Raw genomic sequence first — 17,740 nt, 5'->3', positions numbered from 1 at the left:
CTGATGAAAATGCTAAGATCTGTTCAATTGTACACATTATTAACTGTCTGGTGCATTTACTTTACCCCAAATGTCCACTCTATCTTTCCAAACTTTTATTGAAAAAAATCAATACAAAGAGGAGGGGGAAAAAAATTCTGATCTTTAAGTGATGGTTAAAGTCACTATACAAAGGACTACATAGTATTTCATAAAGGACAGTGACCAAGACTGCCTTAAGGCTCCCTTAGCTTGGCTAAACTTTAGAGAGTTTCCTTCCTGACTATAGGTCCCTGACCCCATTTGCCCTAGAGCATTTACTTTAGAAAACTTGCCATTGTAAATTCTTTCTGTGACCCTTTGAAGTGTAGATTTTCCCTCCAAGATCTTGCCAGTTTTAGTAAGAGAGGATTGTCTTTCTCAAGGGCATGGGGGCCATCCTTTTGAAAGGTAATCATCAGGAAATACAGTGCTCTGTCTCCCAGTCTCTGTGGGAGGGTAGAAGCCTCACTTAGATAAGTGCCAATTAGCAAACACAGATGACCCAATCACATTGATCAGCCTCTCCACCTAAAGTCCTCCAGTACTTTTTCACTAGCTAATCCCAGGGCTTAAAACCTCTCTACCTTTTGTCTCAGGGCTTTTGAATCCAGTCTCTCTCCCTTATTGCAATAGTCTTAACTCCTATTTCAATAGTCTTGAATAAAGTCTTCCTTGCCTCTTTAACTCCAACCAGTGCAGTTTTTTTTTTCCTTTGACAATGGAAATAACTGTTTCCTATGTTGGTTTAAATTCCTGATTAAAGGCAGGGAAACTAGAACATCTCTTGATGTTTTTAAACCCCTCAAATGGGAGTCACACAGTGAAAGGACTTTTAAGATCTTTGAAAATGTCAATGATACCTGCTCCATTGTTAAATACACACACACACACACACACACACACACACTTAGTCATGGGGCACTTATATCACATTCCCCCCGCAAAAAATAAACTTTCAAAGTGACATCATTTGCTTGAGGGTGACTCACACTTCATAAAGCAGCTAAAGAAAATTAAATTTACCTGAAGCTACCCAAATGCGGTTTCACTGACAGGTGTGTGGCAGAAATAATACAAGAGATGTAAATCCATTTCCCATTTTAGAAAGACAAGGCTTCTGTAATGAGATGGACTGCAGAGAGAACCATTATCATATGTTGTCATTGAAATATATTTCCCTAGTGGTTTTGCCCAAAAAAGTATGAAATTGAGATAGAAAATAAAACAGGTGATACTGTAGACAGGTTGGTGAGCATGTATTATTTGTATCATTTGAAATGTGTGACTTGCTTAACAAACAGTTGCTTTTCTCATTGATGGGAATCCAGATTAGATCTTTGGAAGTCCTGAATTTGAGGAGATGGAGGCCTACATGTGTCAGAGATTCATATCAGCTTTACTGTTCCCATCTACAGGCAAGATAGGAAGTAGTAACTACCTGGAGATAAAGAATCTTGCTGTTGCTGATGGAAAAAAAAAGAACTAACTAGATAAGGTCCTGTAGTGAAGGGTTGGGGAGTGGGAGGTGGGCAGAGCTTTCTCATTTCTGGAAGAAAATTACAAACTCTGTGATGCTATCTAAATTGCTTTGAGATTATTGAGAAACATATTAGAGCTAGAGACACATGATCAGTACCCATTTTATCTTTTGCTCTCTCTTCTAAGGAAGTCAAAACAATGTATATTTTACCCAAAGCAAAAATTAGTAAGAAAAAATAAATTATTATTATTTCCCAAGTGGTTTAAGAAGGTACATTACCTTTTATTGTTTTTAGTTTCTCCAGTGTAAGAGAGAGCAATTTTAGGGTCCTAGCAGAGTGTGATTTTTAGTGAGAAAATGAATGACAGAAATAGAATTACTTTGGTTCAGTATTTTAGGGCTGATTAATTAAAAAGGGATTTTTTAAAAATCTTTTACCTATATATCCATCCACTTATCTATTCATTTGTCACATGTTTATTAAATATCTATCATCTTTATATAGATATTGATATTTAGTAGCTAGCATAGGGTCTGCTACATACTCATATATATACATACATATACAGTCATATAAATAGAAGTTCTAGTTCAACCAAAAATTTATTTTAACTTTATCATTTATTATAGCCATATACAAAGACTTGCTGTATCTCAAAGAAGATTGTGATCATCTTCTCAAAAACACAGGATAAAATTGAATAGAATATGTCAAGGGAACCATGAGCCATCCTGCAGAAGCAAAACGGGGGTATTTCTTGCCATCTGCAGATCAGAAAGCAATTTCCCCAGCTATGAACACATGGACTGGGTAGACACTCTCCTGGAAAATATTTACACCGAGTCTTAGATCATCCCACTTGCATAAGAAAAATTACATTTCTAACAAGGGAAACAGTACAAAAATATGAAAGATTAGCTTTTGTAAAAGCTTGCATTAGTTTGTAAGTATTAAATGATTGTATGATGATTACTTTGTAATATCTCTTTTTAGAGAACTGAAGATGAATGCCATTTTGGTACTCGAAATAAGAAGAGAAAATTGTATTTAATTTGTCATTTTTATTATTAAAAAAGAAAGTATATTATCTCAAGAGAATAGAGCAATAATCAGATTACTTCTATAAAAACTGACCATTAACAAATACCACTTTTTTTATATTGATCTTTACATAGATCTCCTTGAACTTTATTCAAAAAAGGTTAAGAATGACCTCAATGATATGAGGCATTCTTAATCTCAGGAAACAAACTGAGTGTTGCTGGAGTGGTGGGGGTTGGGAGGGATGGGGTGTCCGGTTGATAGACATTGGGGAGGGTATGTGCTATGGTGAGTGCTGTGAATTGTGCAAGACGGTTGAATCACAGATCTGTACCTCTGAAACAAATAATGCAACATATGTTAAGAAAAAAGAAAAAGAAGAAGATAGCAGGAGGGGAAGAATGAAGGGGAGTAAGTCAGAGGGGGAGAGGAACCATGAGAGACAATGGACTCTGAAAAACAAACTGAGGGTTCTAGAGGGGAGGGCGGTGGGGAGATGGGTTAGCCTGGTGATGAGTATTAAAGAGGGCACATATTGAATGGAGCACTGGGTGTTATGCACAAACAATGAATCATGGAACACTACATCAAAAACTAATGATGTAATGTATGGTGATTAACATAACATAATAAAAAATTATTTAAAAAAAAATTAAGAAATTAGTGAGAACAATCACTAAGTGTTAAGTAAAAAACACTTAAGTAGAAAATAACAGAATATGTTTTTAAAACAAAAACAAAAAATACTAAAAATAAATTTAAAAAAAATCTCTGGCTGTTGGTTACCCAAAAAAAGCTGGATATTTGTGCATTTCCTAATTTAAAAAACTCCCATCATTAATTTAAGTCAGGGTTAGTCAGAAACCTTCTCTCATCTCAAAATAAAACTTAAAAATTACCTATATATGCAGCTCACATCTAATCACATTGATAGAAATAAGCAAGATGAGCTCACAAAAAATTACACACCATATCACATGAGCTGTTGTTATAAACAATTTTTGCTGAGCACTGTTTCTGATAAAAGCCACCATGGGTAGGGGGAAATAACTTGTACCCATGTTACCTTGTATACTTTATTTATTCATTCAGGAAATAATTGCTAATGTGATGCTATGTATATAACATGGTTCCAGTCACTAATAATATAAAGATGAATCTAATCAATACAGTCTGTGACCTCCTAGATAACTTGTAACTGCACTCCACTATAACACCATACTGGAAACCATTCAGTGGGATGGATTCCTCCATCTCGGGCAACTCTGTGGACTAGTTTATTCAGTAGATGAGATGATATGGGGGCCCATTGTGGGAATTCTGCTTGGTGGGGGAGCTCTATGTAGGTTTCTGGCTAACAGAATAAATTAGATACTGTTTGGGAGGGTGAATGCCAGCTTGGCAGGTCATCCTAGGATTGTGTGTATGATAGGAGGCCTGTGCCACATCCATTGTTGTTTAGAGTCATTGGATCTGTTGATCTAAATATTAGCTCATTCACTCAGCACACATTTGTTGAAATGTTACAAGAGGCCTGGCACTATGCTAACAATGAGAACATTAAATACCCAGAAAACACTCAAATCCTATGCTTTAAAAATTTGTAGATTCCAAATAGGTTATCATATATGTATAGAATGTAAACAGTGAGTACATTATTATATAGAGGGGGTGGAGGTATGTGGGAGTTCAGAAATGAGAAGCCTGGATGTGAAGATCAGGAAAGGCTGTGAGTCTTTGTAGGATTTCACTGGAAATAAAGGCAGGGGCGCATTCCACCATTAACAAAATAAAAGTGAGAAAACATAAGTTTGTCAGGAGTGAATTTTATGACTAAGAGTTCTGGGAAATAGAACTAGAAAGTTCAGATGGGGATAGATTCAAAAGAATTTCATTTGATTATTGCAATCTTTTGTTTTGTTTTGTAACAGCTTCATGGAAATAAAATTCAGGATATACAATTCATCCATTTAAATTTTACAAATCAGTGTATTTTAGTGTATTCACAGAGTTCTACAGGCCTCACTGTAGTTAATTGTAGAACACTTTTTCCATTCTTAAAAGAAACCCTATACTCATTGGCAGTCACTTCCCTTTTGCTCCGACCCACCCCTACCGCACGTGTTCAGGTCCAGTCAACCACAAATCTACTCTGACCCACCCCTACCGTACCTGTTCAGGTCCAGGCAACCACAAATCTACTCTCTGTCTCTATTATTTACATCTTCTGGACATTTTGTATAAATGGAATTATACAATAAGTAGCCTTTTGGGTCTGCCCTCTTTTCCTGTTGTAGCACGTATCAGCGCTTCGTTCCTTTTATTTTGCTAAATAATATTTCATTTTATGTATATGCCATATTTAGTTTACCTATTCATGTGTTGATGGACATTTGGATCATTTCTGTTCTTTAGCTATTATGATAATGTTTGTCGGATATTCATATACAAGTGTTTGTATAGACATATGTTTTTTTTTTTCTCTTGGATATATACCTAGAAGTGGAAATGGAGTCTATATTTAACCAATTGAGGACATGCCAGACTGTTTTCCAAAGTGGCTGCACCATTTTACAGTCCTACTGGCAAAGTATAAGATTGAAATTTCTCCATATCCTCACCAGCACTTGCTATTAAATGTGCTTTGGGTTATAGCCATATTAGTGTGTGTGAAGTGATATCTCATTGTGGTTTTGGTTTTCATTTTTTTAATGACTAATGATTCTGAGTATTTTTTCATGTGCTTACTGGCACATGAAAAAATATTTCATCTTTTTGTTCACTTTCCTGGAGAAATGTTCATTTTCCCAGAGAAATGCCTCTTTGTATCTGGTAACCACTCTGAAGATGGCTTATATGTCTTTTTTGTTGTTGTTGAGTTGTAAGAGATTTTAATATATTTTGGATACTGGTCCTTTATCAGATATATTATTTGCAAATATTTTCTCCCATTCTGTGGGTTACCCTTTCCTTTTCTTGATGATATTCTTTGAAGCACAAATTTATGTATTTTTTCTTTTGTTGCTTTTGCTTTTGGTTACTTTTCATATCTAGGAAATTTTCTAACCATAGGCCATGAAGATTTACCCCTATCTTTCTTTTAAAAGTTATAGATTTGACTGTTGCATTATGTCTATGAATGATTTCCAATAATTTTTAATTATGGGGTAAAGAATTTGGGGCACAGATTTATTCTTTTGCATGTAGACAAACAGATGTCCCTGCACCATTTGTTGAAAATATTCTTTTCCTATTGAATTGCCTTGACACTCTTGTCAATTAACCAATAAATATGAGTTTATTTTTGGATTCCAAATTCTATTTCATTAATTTATATTCTTATCCTTATATTAGAATTACACTATCTTGATGATTATATATTTGTAGTAAATTTTGAAATCAACATCTGTGAGTCTTCTAGTTTTGTTCTTCTTTTTAAATATTATTTTGACTACCATTTGTCCTTTATTCTTCCATATGAGTTTTAGGATCAACTTGTCAATTTCTTTAAAAAATTAGATGGTGGGCGCCTGGATGGCTCAGTCGTTAAGTGTCTGCCTTTGGCTCAGGTCATGATCCCAGGGTCCTGGGATCAAGCCCTGCATCGGGCTCCCTGCTCCGCAGGAAGCCTGCTTCTCATTCTCCCACTCCCCCTGCTTGTGTTCCTGCTCTCGCTCTCTCTCTCTCTCTCTGTCAAATAAATAAATAAAATCTTTAAAAAAAAAAGAAAAAAAAAGAAAAAAATAAAAAATTAGATGGGATTTTGATAGGGCTTAAATTGAATCTATAGATTTTTTTGAGAAATATTATCATTTTAACAATATTAAATTTTCCCCATCAATATTTTGAGAATATTTTTGGGATATCTTTCCATTTATTTAGGTCTCAGAATGTTTTTCAATAATATTGTTTAGGTTTCAGAGTAGAAGTTTTGTACTTTTTTGGTTAAAGTTGTTCTTAGGCATTTTATTCCTTTTTATGCTACTTTAATTTCATTTGTTTTAAAATGAAATTATTTTTACTTAGTTTATAGTTCATTGATAGCCTATAGAAATACAGTTGATTTTTTACTTTGATCTCATACCCTCCAACATTGCTGAACTCTTACTGTACTTCTAGCAGTATTTAGCTGCAGAGTATACTTTGTATAATTTTAATCCTTTTACATTTACGGAGGCTTGTACTATGGTCTAACTTTTGGTCTATCTTGGACAATGTTACATGTACACATGAGAAGAAAATGTACCTTCTCTTGTTGTGTGAGGTTTTCTATAAATGTCTTCCAGGTCAAAATAGTTTATACTGATGTTTAAGTATTCTATTTCCTTGCTGATCTTCAACCTAGTGTCTCTACCCATGCTTAAAAAAAAACAAAAACAAAAAAGTGTAGTATTGAAATCTCAGCAATTACCGTTAAATTCTCTCTCCCTTCAGTTATGTCAGCTTCCATTCTATGTATTTTGGAGTTCACCTTTTTAGGTCCATTTGTTCATAATTATTTTCTCTTTCTAATTTATTGACCATTTTATCATTATAAAAGGTCCCTTTTTACTTGGAGTAATATTTTTTATCCTAAATTCCATTTCCTTTTTTATTGGTATTGCCATTTTAGCTGTCTTATGGTTGCTGTTTGCAGGTATATATATTTTTCCATCCTTTTACTTTCAACCTCTCTGTATGTTTGAATCTAAAATGTATCACCTGTAAAGGTCTTACAGGTGTACAGCTAGATCTAGTTTTTTTGTTTGTTTGTTTGTTTGTTTTTAAATCCAGTCTTATAATCTCTTCCTTTGGATTATATTATTTAATCTACTCACATTTAATTTTATTACTGATATGGTTGATTTCATCTCCCATTTTGGTTTTGGTTTTCTATGTTATCCTGTCCTTCAATTTTCTATTCCTCTCTTTCTCCTTTCTTATTCATTGAGTGAATTCAATGTGATTTTTCGATACCCACTCTAAACTTAGTCGCGTTATAGTCTGCCTAAACCTATTGAATAGTCAGTTGTTATATTAAAATTTTTTGTTTAGACAAAGAGTTTGCTAGTGAAAATTACCAGCAGAATACATTTCTTAGGATGTTCCTAAGAAATCCATACAAATTAAGTAAAAACAATGTATAATTTAGAATGTCACTATTCCAATGTTACTGAAAATTTTACATATATTTTATTGTCATGCTCAACAATAAGATATTTATTGTGTTGACAAACTTTATTCAGTGTTTTCCTGCTGTCTTGGAGTGCATCTATTATGAGAAAGAAAACTGAAATAAATATATAGATTATAGAAAGGTAGGTAGATAAATACCATAATACAAATATTTAGAGTAACAATTGTTATCATTTCTAATTGTTACAGTACTTAGAATCTATTATTCACAATAAGATAAGATTTCATCTGGATTGAATTTGTTTGACTATATCCTGCATTTGGATTAATTCAGAGTGATGTCTCAATAATGATTAGATTCCAAGAATATTTACCTTGTCCCAATATACCACAGTTCAATTTACTTGGATTTCAAAAAGTCATAGCCTAATTTTTTTTGGTTTCATTTCTGGAAAAAAGTGCAAACTTACTTTATAAGCATAAAAAGAACTGAATTTTCAAGTATTTTATTTTTAGACTATAACAAAATGTATAGAAACACTGCCCACATATAAAGACATATAAACAGCCTATCATTTCTAAGAAGATCACACATTTTTCTCTCCTCAGTTGCATATACTGAAACTGTTGGAAAATAAAATCTTTTAAATCACATTACCCCTACTTAGCTCTGTCATGAGATTAAGAATTCACCTGAAATGTAAGTGGAATTGATGTGAATAAAAATGTTACTTAATCAGATGCTATTTTAAGTTAAATTCTACTCAAAGGCCACACAAGTAAACAGTCTTCTGAAATTTGACAGACAGTAGATATTTATATAGAGAGCTAAAGTGAATTTCATTATTTGCTGTGGATTTTCAAGCAAAGAAAACTATAAGATTTTACGTTTTATAATGCTGTACTTGTTTCTGGTTTTGTTTTTGCTGTTGCACCTGTTTTTACTGCTTATATACTATTTGTAGATTTCCTCCCCCAAAATCATAACTAACATATAAAAATACAAAATATTAAGAGCAATTGACCAATATTTTCAATCATTTTTCAATCAATATTAATAAACTTTAGGACAAAATTTCTTTTTTTTATGTTCCATAGTATTGACTTTTTTTTTTTACATAGGTCTGATAATTTTCTTATTAAACCTACTTTTTGATGTTTTCTTTTTCTTTGAATATTATAAATAGAATATTTCCACCATTATATTTATGTATAAAAATGTTTTTGATTTTTTGTTTTGTATTGGCAGTCACCTTATTGAATGCTCTTATTCGCAATAGTTTCCCTGTTGTTTTGATTGGATTTTCTAGGCATGAAATGACATCAGTATCAAATATAGATACAGTTATTCTCTCTTTAAGAATACCTGTCCCTTTTATTTTGATGTGTTGTCTTTTTGAAATGTCTAAAATTTTTCAAAGAAAATGTTTATGGTAATGATAGAGGCTCTTTTGCTTCTTCTTAATTCTTGTGGGAAAATTTGGCATTTACCACAAGTTGAGAATTTAGGTATTTTTTTTATAATGAGCATAGTAATATTCATTAAGTGTTCTCATTTTGGGGCTTAATATTTAGTCAAGAATAATTTTAGTTTTCATTAGCTGGCTCTTTCTTCTGAGTACCTCTCAAGATGGTAATATATGTTTTTTCTTCTTTAATTTATTAATATGTTGAATTAATTAACAAACTTCTTAATGTGCTCTTAATTCCAAGAATGATAATGCTCGGTCATAATACTCCTGAAATTCAATTTATTTAGGTTTTTAAATATTGTATTTAAGTACTATCTTTGCCATTTTTTTTTGAAATTTTTGTGGAATCTTCTTTTATTCTGCCTGCTAGGGAATGTGATAAGTAGTGCATGTGTATTTTTTTTTTTAATGTTTGAAACAATTTACACATAAAACCACCAGGAACTGATTTCCATTTCCCCTTCCTGTGGTAAAAGCTAAACATACTCACAGAATAACAGAACGATATAATAATCACATATTTACTAACCATCCATAAAGAACATGTTGTGTTCATTTATATCTTGCAATTTTGCTTCTTTTTTTGCCTTCAGTGTTTTTTTTTAAGAAGAAATTTTAAATAAGAAATTTTACATATGTCAGTTGCATGTCTTCGATTCTTAACATATGGGGGGCAACCTTTTTTTCTCTGAAAATAATGATTTTTTTCTTTTAAATCCATATGCCTCATTCATTTTTCTTGGTTTTCTTCTTTCATTAAGACCTCCAGTACAATATTGATAAGTACTGGTGATAAAGTATTCTCTTGCTCATGATGAAAATGCTAATAATATTTCATCATTTTTTTGTTTTGATGCAAGATTTTTATTCTATTTTTGTGGTAAAATATGCATACCATAGGACTTACCATTTTAATAATTTTTAAATGTACAAATCAGTGGCATTAAGTACATTCACAGTGTTGTACCACCATCAGCACTATCTATTTCCAGAACTTTTTCATCATCCCAATCAGAAACCCTGTTGATATTCTGAGGAGAGTCTCTGGGCCAGAGGTAACATTTTTTCAAGAACAACAACATGGATTGGTGTGCAGTAGCTCTCTGAACAAAGTATTGAGGTAACAGGACCAAGGAACAAGTGCATTTGCTTGACAAGTTTGAGAAATTACCAGCGGAGGTGTGAAATAAGTTTGTTTTTGAAACATGAGCCGATTACCAACAGGTGAAAAAAGCAGTACCAAACATCACAGGCTGTAGAGAGGTGAAAAACAAAGACCAAGAGGAATTGAAGTTCACGCTGTGTTTATGAAACTGTAAGTAATCCAGTAAACAATGGGTGAGGTGAGTGGGCGAAATTGCAAGAAACAAGATTTTAGGGGATTTTTAAAACCACATTAGAGTTGGACTTTATTCTGCTAGTCTCAGAAAAATTGACTGTTTTTCACCTGTTGCCTAATATGAAAATGCCTATGTTTTTGGATTATTTTTATGGTGACACCGTGATGAGAGAGACATCAAGTAGAGATGGATGGTAACGATGTTCTAGTTGTGAAATGCTGATACAGGACAGAGGGAAATGGAAATGAAAGGGTGATGCGTCAGGTATTTTTTTTTTCTAAAGATTTTATTTATTTATTCATGAGAGACAGAGAGAGAGAGAGAGAGAGAGAGAGAGAAGCAGAGGGAGAAGCAGGCTCCCCACTGAGCAGGGAGCCCGATGCGGGACTCGACCCCAGGACTCTGGGATCAGGATCTGAGCCAAAGGCAGACGTTTAACCATCTGAGCCACCCAGGCGCCCCCACGTATTTTATAATTAAATTCCATAGCACCTGGCTTTATCCATGGCGCCACACCGTCCCTCATTCACCTTCTTCGTCATCTGCCTTGCCATCCCCTTTCAAACTGCTGCTCTCATCATTCCTCTCTAAGGCACACCTTAGATCCTGCAATCTCGTACTCAAAGCTACCAGTGTTCTTCCAACATAACTGAAAGAAAAATAAGCCTAACTTCTTAACTTGGCATTTAAGAGTCATCCTGATCTAGTCCTATTACCTTTCCGGACTTGTTACATTTCTAAGTTTACCTTGTGTTGCAGTAAAAGCCTCTCTTTTATAGAATAATCGGAAAATCAAGTCGTATACCTTAAATATATACAATTTTTAGGTCAGTTTTACTTCAGTAAAACTGGGGGAAAAATAACAGCTGTTGCATAAAAAAGTCTATCTCACTCTCTGAAACTGTTCATTTTCTGCTTTCTTTTGTCTTTGTTCAGTTTAACAAAGTCTTGCAAATATTAAGAAGTCAACGCAAATATCACGTCTTCAATAAAGTGCATCTCAATGCTCAACTACATGTATCCTTTTCTGAATTCTCCGGGTGTTCTGCTCACATTTTTTTTTAATGTGGGGAATTATTTTATTTATGTCACATACTACATATAGAAATATGACATCTCTTATATCTTCATTTCATATCCATGTCTCTTATAGCACCAGTTATAGTATCTTTCATAGATTAGATACTTTAAAATGTTTATTGAATTAATAAACTCTTACACCTGTTTGTGTTCCATTATACTTAGTGTAAAATCCAGTCTTTTTTAGTGTCCTAAGCTGTTTTCCCTGATCTGGGCTCTTTATCTCTACAACCTCATCAACCACCAATTGCCTTTTTGTTGGCCATCCACAGCAATCTTATGTCTACCTTGGGACTTTTATATTTACTGCTTCCTCTGTACAGATGTTCCACTACCAGGCAAATCCTCAGCTGTTCCTTCTTATCTAAGGTCTTCTCTGACTGTCCCAATATAAATTATCATCATTCCCCCAAGTACCCTCAATTACATCAGGTGTTTTCTTTTCTTTCTTTTTTGTTCTTTTTTTTTTTTTATATGACTACCTACATTTTATTTTAGACTTTTAAATTATTTATTTTCCTTCTATATTCTCTGAAACATAAGCTCTGATAAAGCAGAGTTCATGTCTGTCTTGGCCATCCATGTATCCCTCAGGCCTATAATAATCTTTATACTTGGTACTCATTCTATACATGTTTGTTGAATGAGTTACTCATATTACACCTTTCAAATTCTTCTTCTGACTAAATCTAAAATGCATAGTAAGCTGAAGATGGGGATCCAAAAAGTGACTTAATAATTTTCTCCTGCCAAACTTAGTTTCTCCTAAACCCATGTCAGGGGATCAGCTGATCAAATTATTTTAGAGGGATAACCTGTTTTTAAGGGTTCATGAAATATCCAATGGACATAGTGATCAAATCAGATCTTCCCACTTGCAATCCACCTTTGGTCTGAAATTCCCAAATCAATTATCTTTCCATTTGAGAGGGTATGCTAACATGACTTAAAAAGCAATCCCAAGAACTGGTTTTCTTGGCAGGTTGAAATTATGTATATTAACCATAATATATTTTTGCAATTGTGCTATTTCTTTCCCATTTCTGAATGTTATATTATCCTTTTAAATATAACCATTTCTAATGCTCTATAAATATTTTAAAATATTGAATCCTGTAACCTCTTACCTTTTTCAAGAGTCTTAATCAGATTGTGGAATTACAAATCATGTGCAAAAATTTGGTCAGACTTAGATGATGATATCTGTGATTAATGAATCTTAGAAGAGAAGGTGAAGAAAATCACATCTTTTTAACCCCTCTGAAAGTTTCTTCTGTGAGAGCAATAACAAATGTACTCTTCATCCTTCTCGTTTTAAACCAACCAAAATAAAATAAAGAGTGTCCAAACATTACATTAACCATCCAAAGATTAATAATAACAGTAGGTGCTTTTAATGGACACAAACAATTTTAATGGGCAGTAAGCATTTTGCACATTTTCTCATTTAATTTTTATAATTTTCCAATAAATTTGTATTATTAATAGACTTTTTAAAAATTTTCATTGTTTTTTAATTGGAATATAGTTGACATACAATGTTACATTAGTTTCAGGCATACAAGTTAGATTTGACAACTTTATTATTATGATATGTTCATCACAAGTATCATTGACTGTATTCCCTATGCTGAGACTTTGATTCCCATGACTTATTCATTCCATAACTGGAAGGCTTTATCTCCCACTCCACTTCATCTATTTTTCTCAAGCCCTTACCCCTCTCCCCTATGGCAACCATCAGTCTGTTCTCTGTATTTCTGTCTGATTCTGCTTTTTGTTTATTTATTTATTTTATTATTATTATTATTTTAGATTCTGCATATGAGTGGAGTCATATATTTGTCTTTCTCAGTTTGACTTATTTCACTTATAATACCCTCTAGGTCCATCCATGTTGTCTCAAATGGCACGATCTCATCTTTTTATGGCTGCATAATATTCCATTATATATATGCATAGATATATATAGAGATATACATATAGACATAGATACACACACACACACCACATTTTCTTTATCCATTCATCTACTGACGAACACTTAAGTAGCTTCCATATCTTGGCTATTGTAAATAATGCTTCAGTAAACATAGAGATGGCTTATATCTCTTTGGACTAGTGTTTTCATTTTCTTTGGGTAAGTAGCCAATAATGGAATTACTGAATGATATGGTAATTCTATTTTTAATTTTTGAAGAATGTCCATACTGTTTTCCACAGCAACTGTCCCAGTTACAACTGTACCAGTTGTAATTCCCACCAACAGTGCACCAGAGTTCCTATTTCTCCACATCTTCACCAACACTTGTTATTTCTTGTCATTTTTATTTTAGCCATTCTAACTGGTGTAAGGTGATATTTCATTGTGGTTTTGATTTGCATTTCCCTGATGATAAGTGATGTTGAGTGTCTTCACGTGAAGAAACGAAGGCCTAGAGAGGTTTAAAAAAGTGCCAAGGTAATGCAATAATATTTGACAATTTTGTCAGTCAAAAGGAAGTCTTTCTTCTTTAAGATCCATGCTCTTAACCATCACACCATACTGCAATTTTACTACAACCATGCCAGCAAAAAGAGGAATATTGTAACCTTCCCAAGGTCAAATAGTGCTTACCCACAGTTCTGGTTACTGTGGAACAACAGCCTATAAGACCAAGCCACATGATAGAACTCAGTGTCTTTCATTATTCTAATACATATTTTTGTGAACACATAGCATGTGCCTATGTTATGTTTCATATACAATCCCTTATAATCTTTAGTATAAGTCTGTGAAATGTGCACTAATTTTCAAATTTTACCTGGTCAAACTCAATGCTAAATAACTACTAAGAAGTTTGTGATTAGAGGAGGGAAATTAGTGTATGCTAATTCACACCAAAGCAACATATATACTCTTTTGTGTGTGTGTGTATGTGTGTATAAATGCTTCTTAAAGTTGATGACAACAATAAAATTTAAGTATTACCATTTCCCTTTTACAAAGGTAAGCAACAAACAGTGACATAGGCCTTCAATGAAGGGCCAAATTAAAGAGGAGCAGATAATAAATGATCCAGTGGGAGAGAGAGTTCACACTCCACTGGGCTGAACAGAGGTCTCTGTCTGTGCACGACATTTTAGCTGGGTCTGAAAAGGCCATTTCAGAGGTAGGTACAGTTGTAAAAGGAGGTGAAGAAATGGGGGAAGTCATAATATATCATACAGTTAGTTGCTCAAGAGAAGGAAATGCTACAAACATGGATGAAAAAGAACCTGCTTTGTTCTTTAATTCATTTAGGTCTTTTTTAACTATTTTTTTAAACAAAGAAATTCAGCATTTCCCAAATTTGATATGTGTAAACTGAAGTATCGATCACTTTTTAATTTATTCAATACCATCTTTCCTCCAAAATGTGTCTTTTATGGATTTTTAAAAAATGAAAATGAAATTGCATATTAGTATTGGCTCATCAAGCTCTCCCACCTTGACTCTGGATTGATCAAGCAATTTGAAAAATAGCATTATGGAACAAGCAAAAATGATTATAAAATTTCTCCTACTTTTAGGAAAATAACTGAGTTGATTTATGCTTTAATTATCTGTGTTATTTTGTATAGTGGATTAGAATAGCATTTCCCCTGAATTACTAATAAAAAAAAAAAATACTGCAGGCTTGGTGAGTCAACTAAATGGTTAAATACAGAATAGTGTGGGATACATTTACTACTAAACTGGATAAAAGTACTAATTGACACTTAGTACTGGAGTGAAAAGTCAAATAAATGAAATTAACTTTCATAACTTTAATTGGTGCTTGGTGAAATTAGGGACACAAACACTTAAAATAAATTTTGACTAGCCATGTTTAGAAAAGGTAGAAGAAAGCAAAATAATGCAAAATTAACATTGATTAATAGTCATATCTATCTGGCCACATAGTTAGACATATATATGCTTATGAAGCCAATTTCTCCTTGTGTATACAACAGTCCCAGTGTAAAATGTCTTGGGCTTCTGTTCCATATGGTAGTTCACAATGACAAAAGAGAAAAGACAATAGCGCATATATTTCTGCTGGGAAGTTAGAGCAAATTTTGGACCATAACCAGAAATTTACTTTGCACACCAAATGACCCCTCCATCACTAAATAATAGGTAGACAGAGGCAGATATTGGGGCATGAGATGAGGTTTATCATGATACATTTAGGAAAATGTAGTAAGTAGCAGTAGACATTTGCAGAGCATATTTAAGAAAAGTGAAGCTTCCTTCTTAATATGGTAGATAAAGATCATATTTAAAATTAACTTTATGGTGTTGATATTAAGAAATTCTACAAGGGGTAAAAAAGGTTATATTCAAAGCCATGGTTCTCCTAGTACAGACTGTGAAGGACAACAATATCAGGAGACATGCAGAAGAGAATCAGAAGATTCTGAAAAACACAGAAAGAAAATATTGGATCAAAACGGAAAAGAGAATATTTCCAAATTGCATTTGGCCAAGGTTCACTTCACAATGTTAATATAGAGGATTTTTGAAAAACAGTGTAAGAATTCTACATATTCACTTAATTTTACTCTATACAATGTATGTTTAAAAGATTATTGTGTATCTGATCTGCCTGGATGAATACATCATCAAAGTCTAGTTGGCCCAAGGCATCCCCATTATTCATCCACTAGAAGTAGAGACTGATCTATCCACCGTGATAGCAACAGCAGAGCCAAGCAGGCAAACCCATTCCCCACACCGCATCTTCTGATAGCCTGTGCAAAATGACAAAGTGAATCCTAAGCAGAGACCACTCTCCTGCCCTAGACCTGTGACAATGGCAGCTCAGTCTGCCTCAGGAGCAGCAGCATCCCTGCCCCCCAGGATGCATGCCTAGGATGACAGGCCTGGCCTGCTGCAGTGTCCATCCATATCAGCAGTTTTGATTGTCACACAACAAAGACAGCAGGTGGACCAAACCACACACAGTGGTAGCAGCAGAGTTTGGGTGGGATTTTATCCCCAGCTTGTTTCTACTGGGAAGCCCAATTGGCGCCTATAGGCATCTCAGAAGAACAAAACACACCAGAATAACCATTGCCACATCTCTGAAATTGAAACCGTCATTGGAATTACAGCTTACGAAAGTAGTCAAATGTCTACATGCTGTGCCTAATAGTGTGACTATCTGCTAAAGCAGAAATTTTATATGGTAATGTGAACAAAGATTCAACAAAAAGTCTCTTATAATACTATGAACTAACAAAAACACAACTTGAAAGGTAAAAACAATCGATTGACAACAGCAATGAGATTAACGAGAATTTTATAATAAACATCATAAAAATGCTTGGAGAAGCAGTTACAAATCCTCTTGAAACAAATGAAAAAATAAAAGAGAAAATCTAGAAAAGAAATATAAGTTTTAAAGAAGAAACAAATGGAAATTTCAGAACTGAAATACATAATAAACAAAGAAAAACCTCACTGGATTGTCTCAAAGTAGAGACTACATAGGATAAAATCAGTAAAGTTGAGAAAAGAGCAATAGTTTACTTAACTTGAATGGTGTTGTTATCATTAAACAACTTTAATGTGTATATAATTTGTACATAACAAATTTAATTTGTTACAAACTCCTCCCTCACCAAAACAAAAACAAAAAAACAATAACAACTACAAAAACAAGAATCCTCTAGGCTTACATGTTTTCATGGGAGAATTTAAATAATTAACATAAATTTGTACTGTCTCAGTAAACAGAAGAGGAGGAAATAATTTCCACTCATTTTGACGCCAATATTACCTACTACCAAAACCACACAAATACAGTACAAAAAAAGGAAACTATAGACCAATAGCTCTCATAAATTTAGATGCCAAAATTCTAAACAAAATATCAGTAAATTGAATCCATCATTGTATAAAGAGTTAAACACCATGTCCAATGGGGGTTGATCTCAAGTATGCAAGGACAGTTTACTTTTTTTGAAAATCAATCAACATGGTTCGCCATAACAACAGACTAAAGAAGAAAACTTAAATGATCCTGTCATATAATGCAGAAAAAGCATTTGACAAGTGTGCCTGGTGGCTCAGTCAGTTGGGCAACTGACTTGATTTCGTCTCAGGTCATGATCTCAGGATGGTGAGATAGACCCCCACTTCGGTCTTCACACTCAACAGGGAGTTGGGTTCAGATTCTCCATC

This window comes from Callorhinus ursinus, unplaced genomic scaffold (assembly GCF_003265705.2).
Source record: "Callorhinus ursinus isolate GAN/ISIS: 27379988/994484 unplaced genomic scaffold, GSC_fseal_2.0 scaffold10, whole genome shotgun sequence".
Lineage (NCBI taxonomy): Eukaryota > Metazoa > Chordata > Mammalia > Carnivora > Otariidae > Callorhinus > Callorhinus ursinus.
This window is presented reverse-complemented; position numbering follows the sequence as displayed.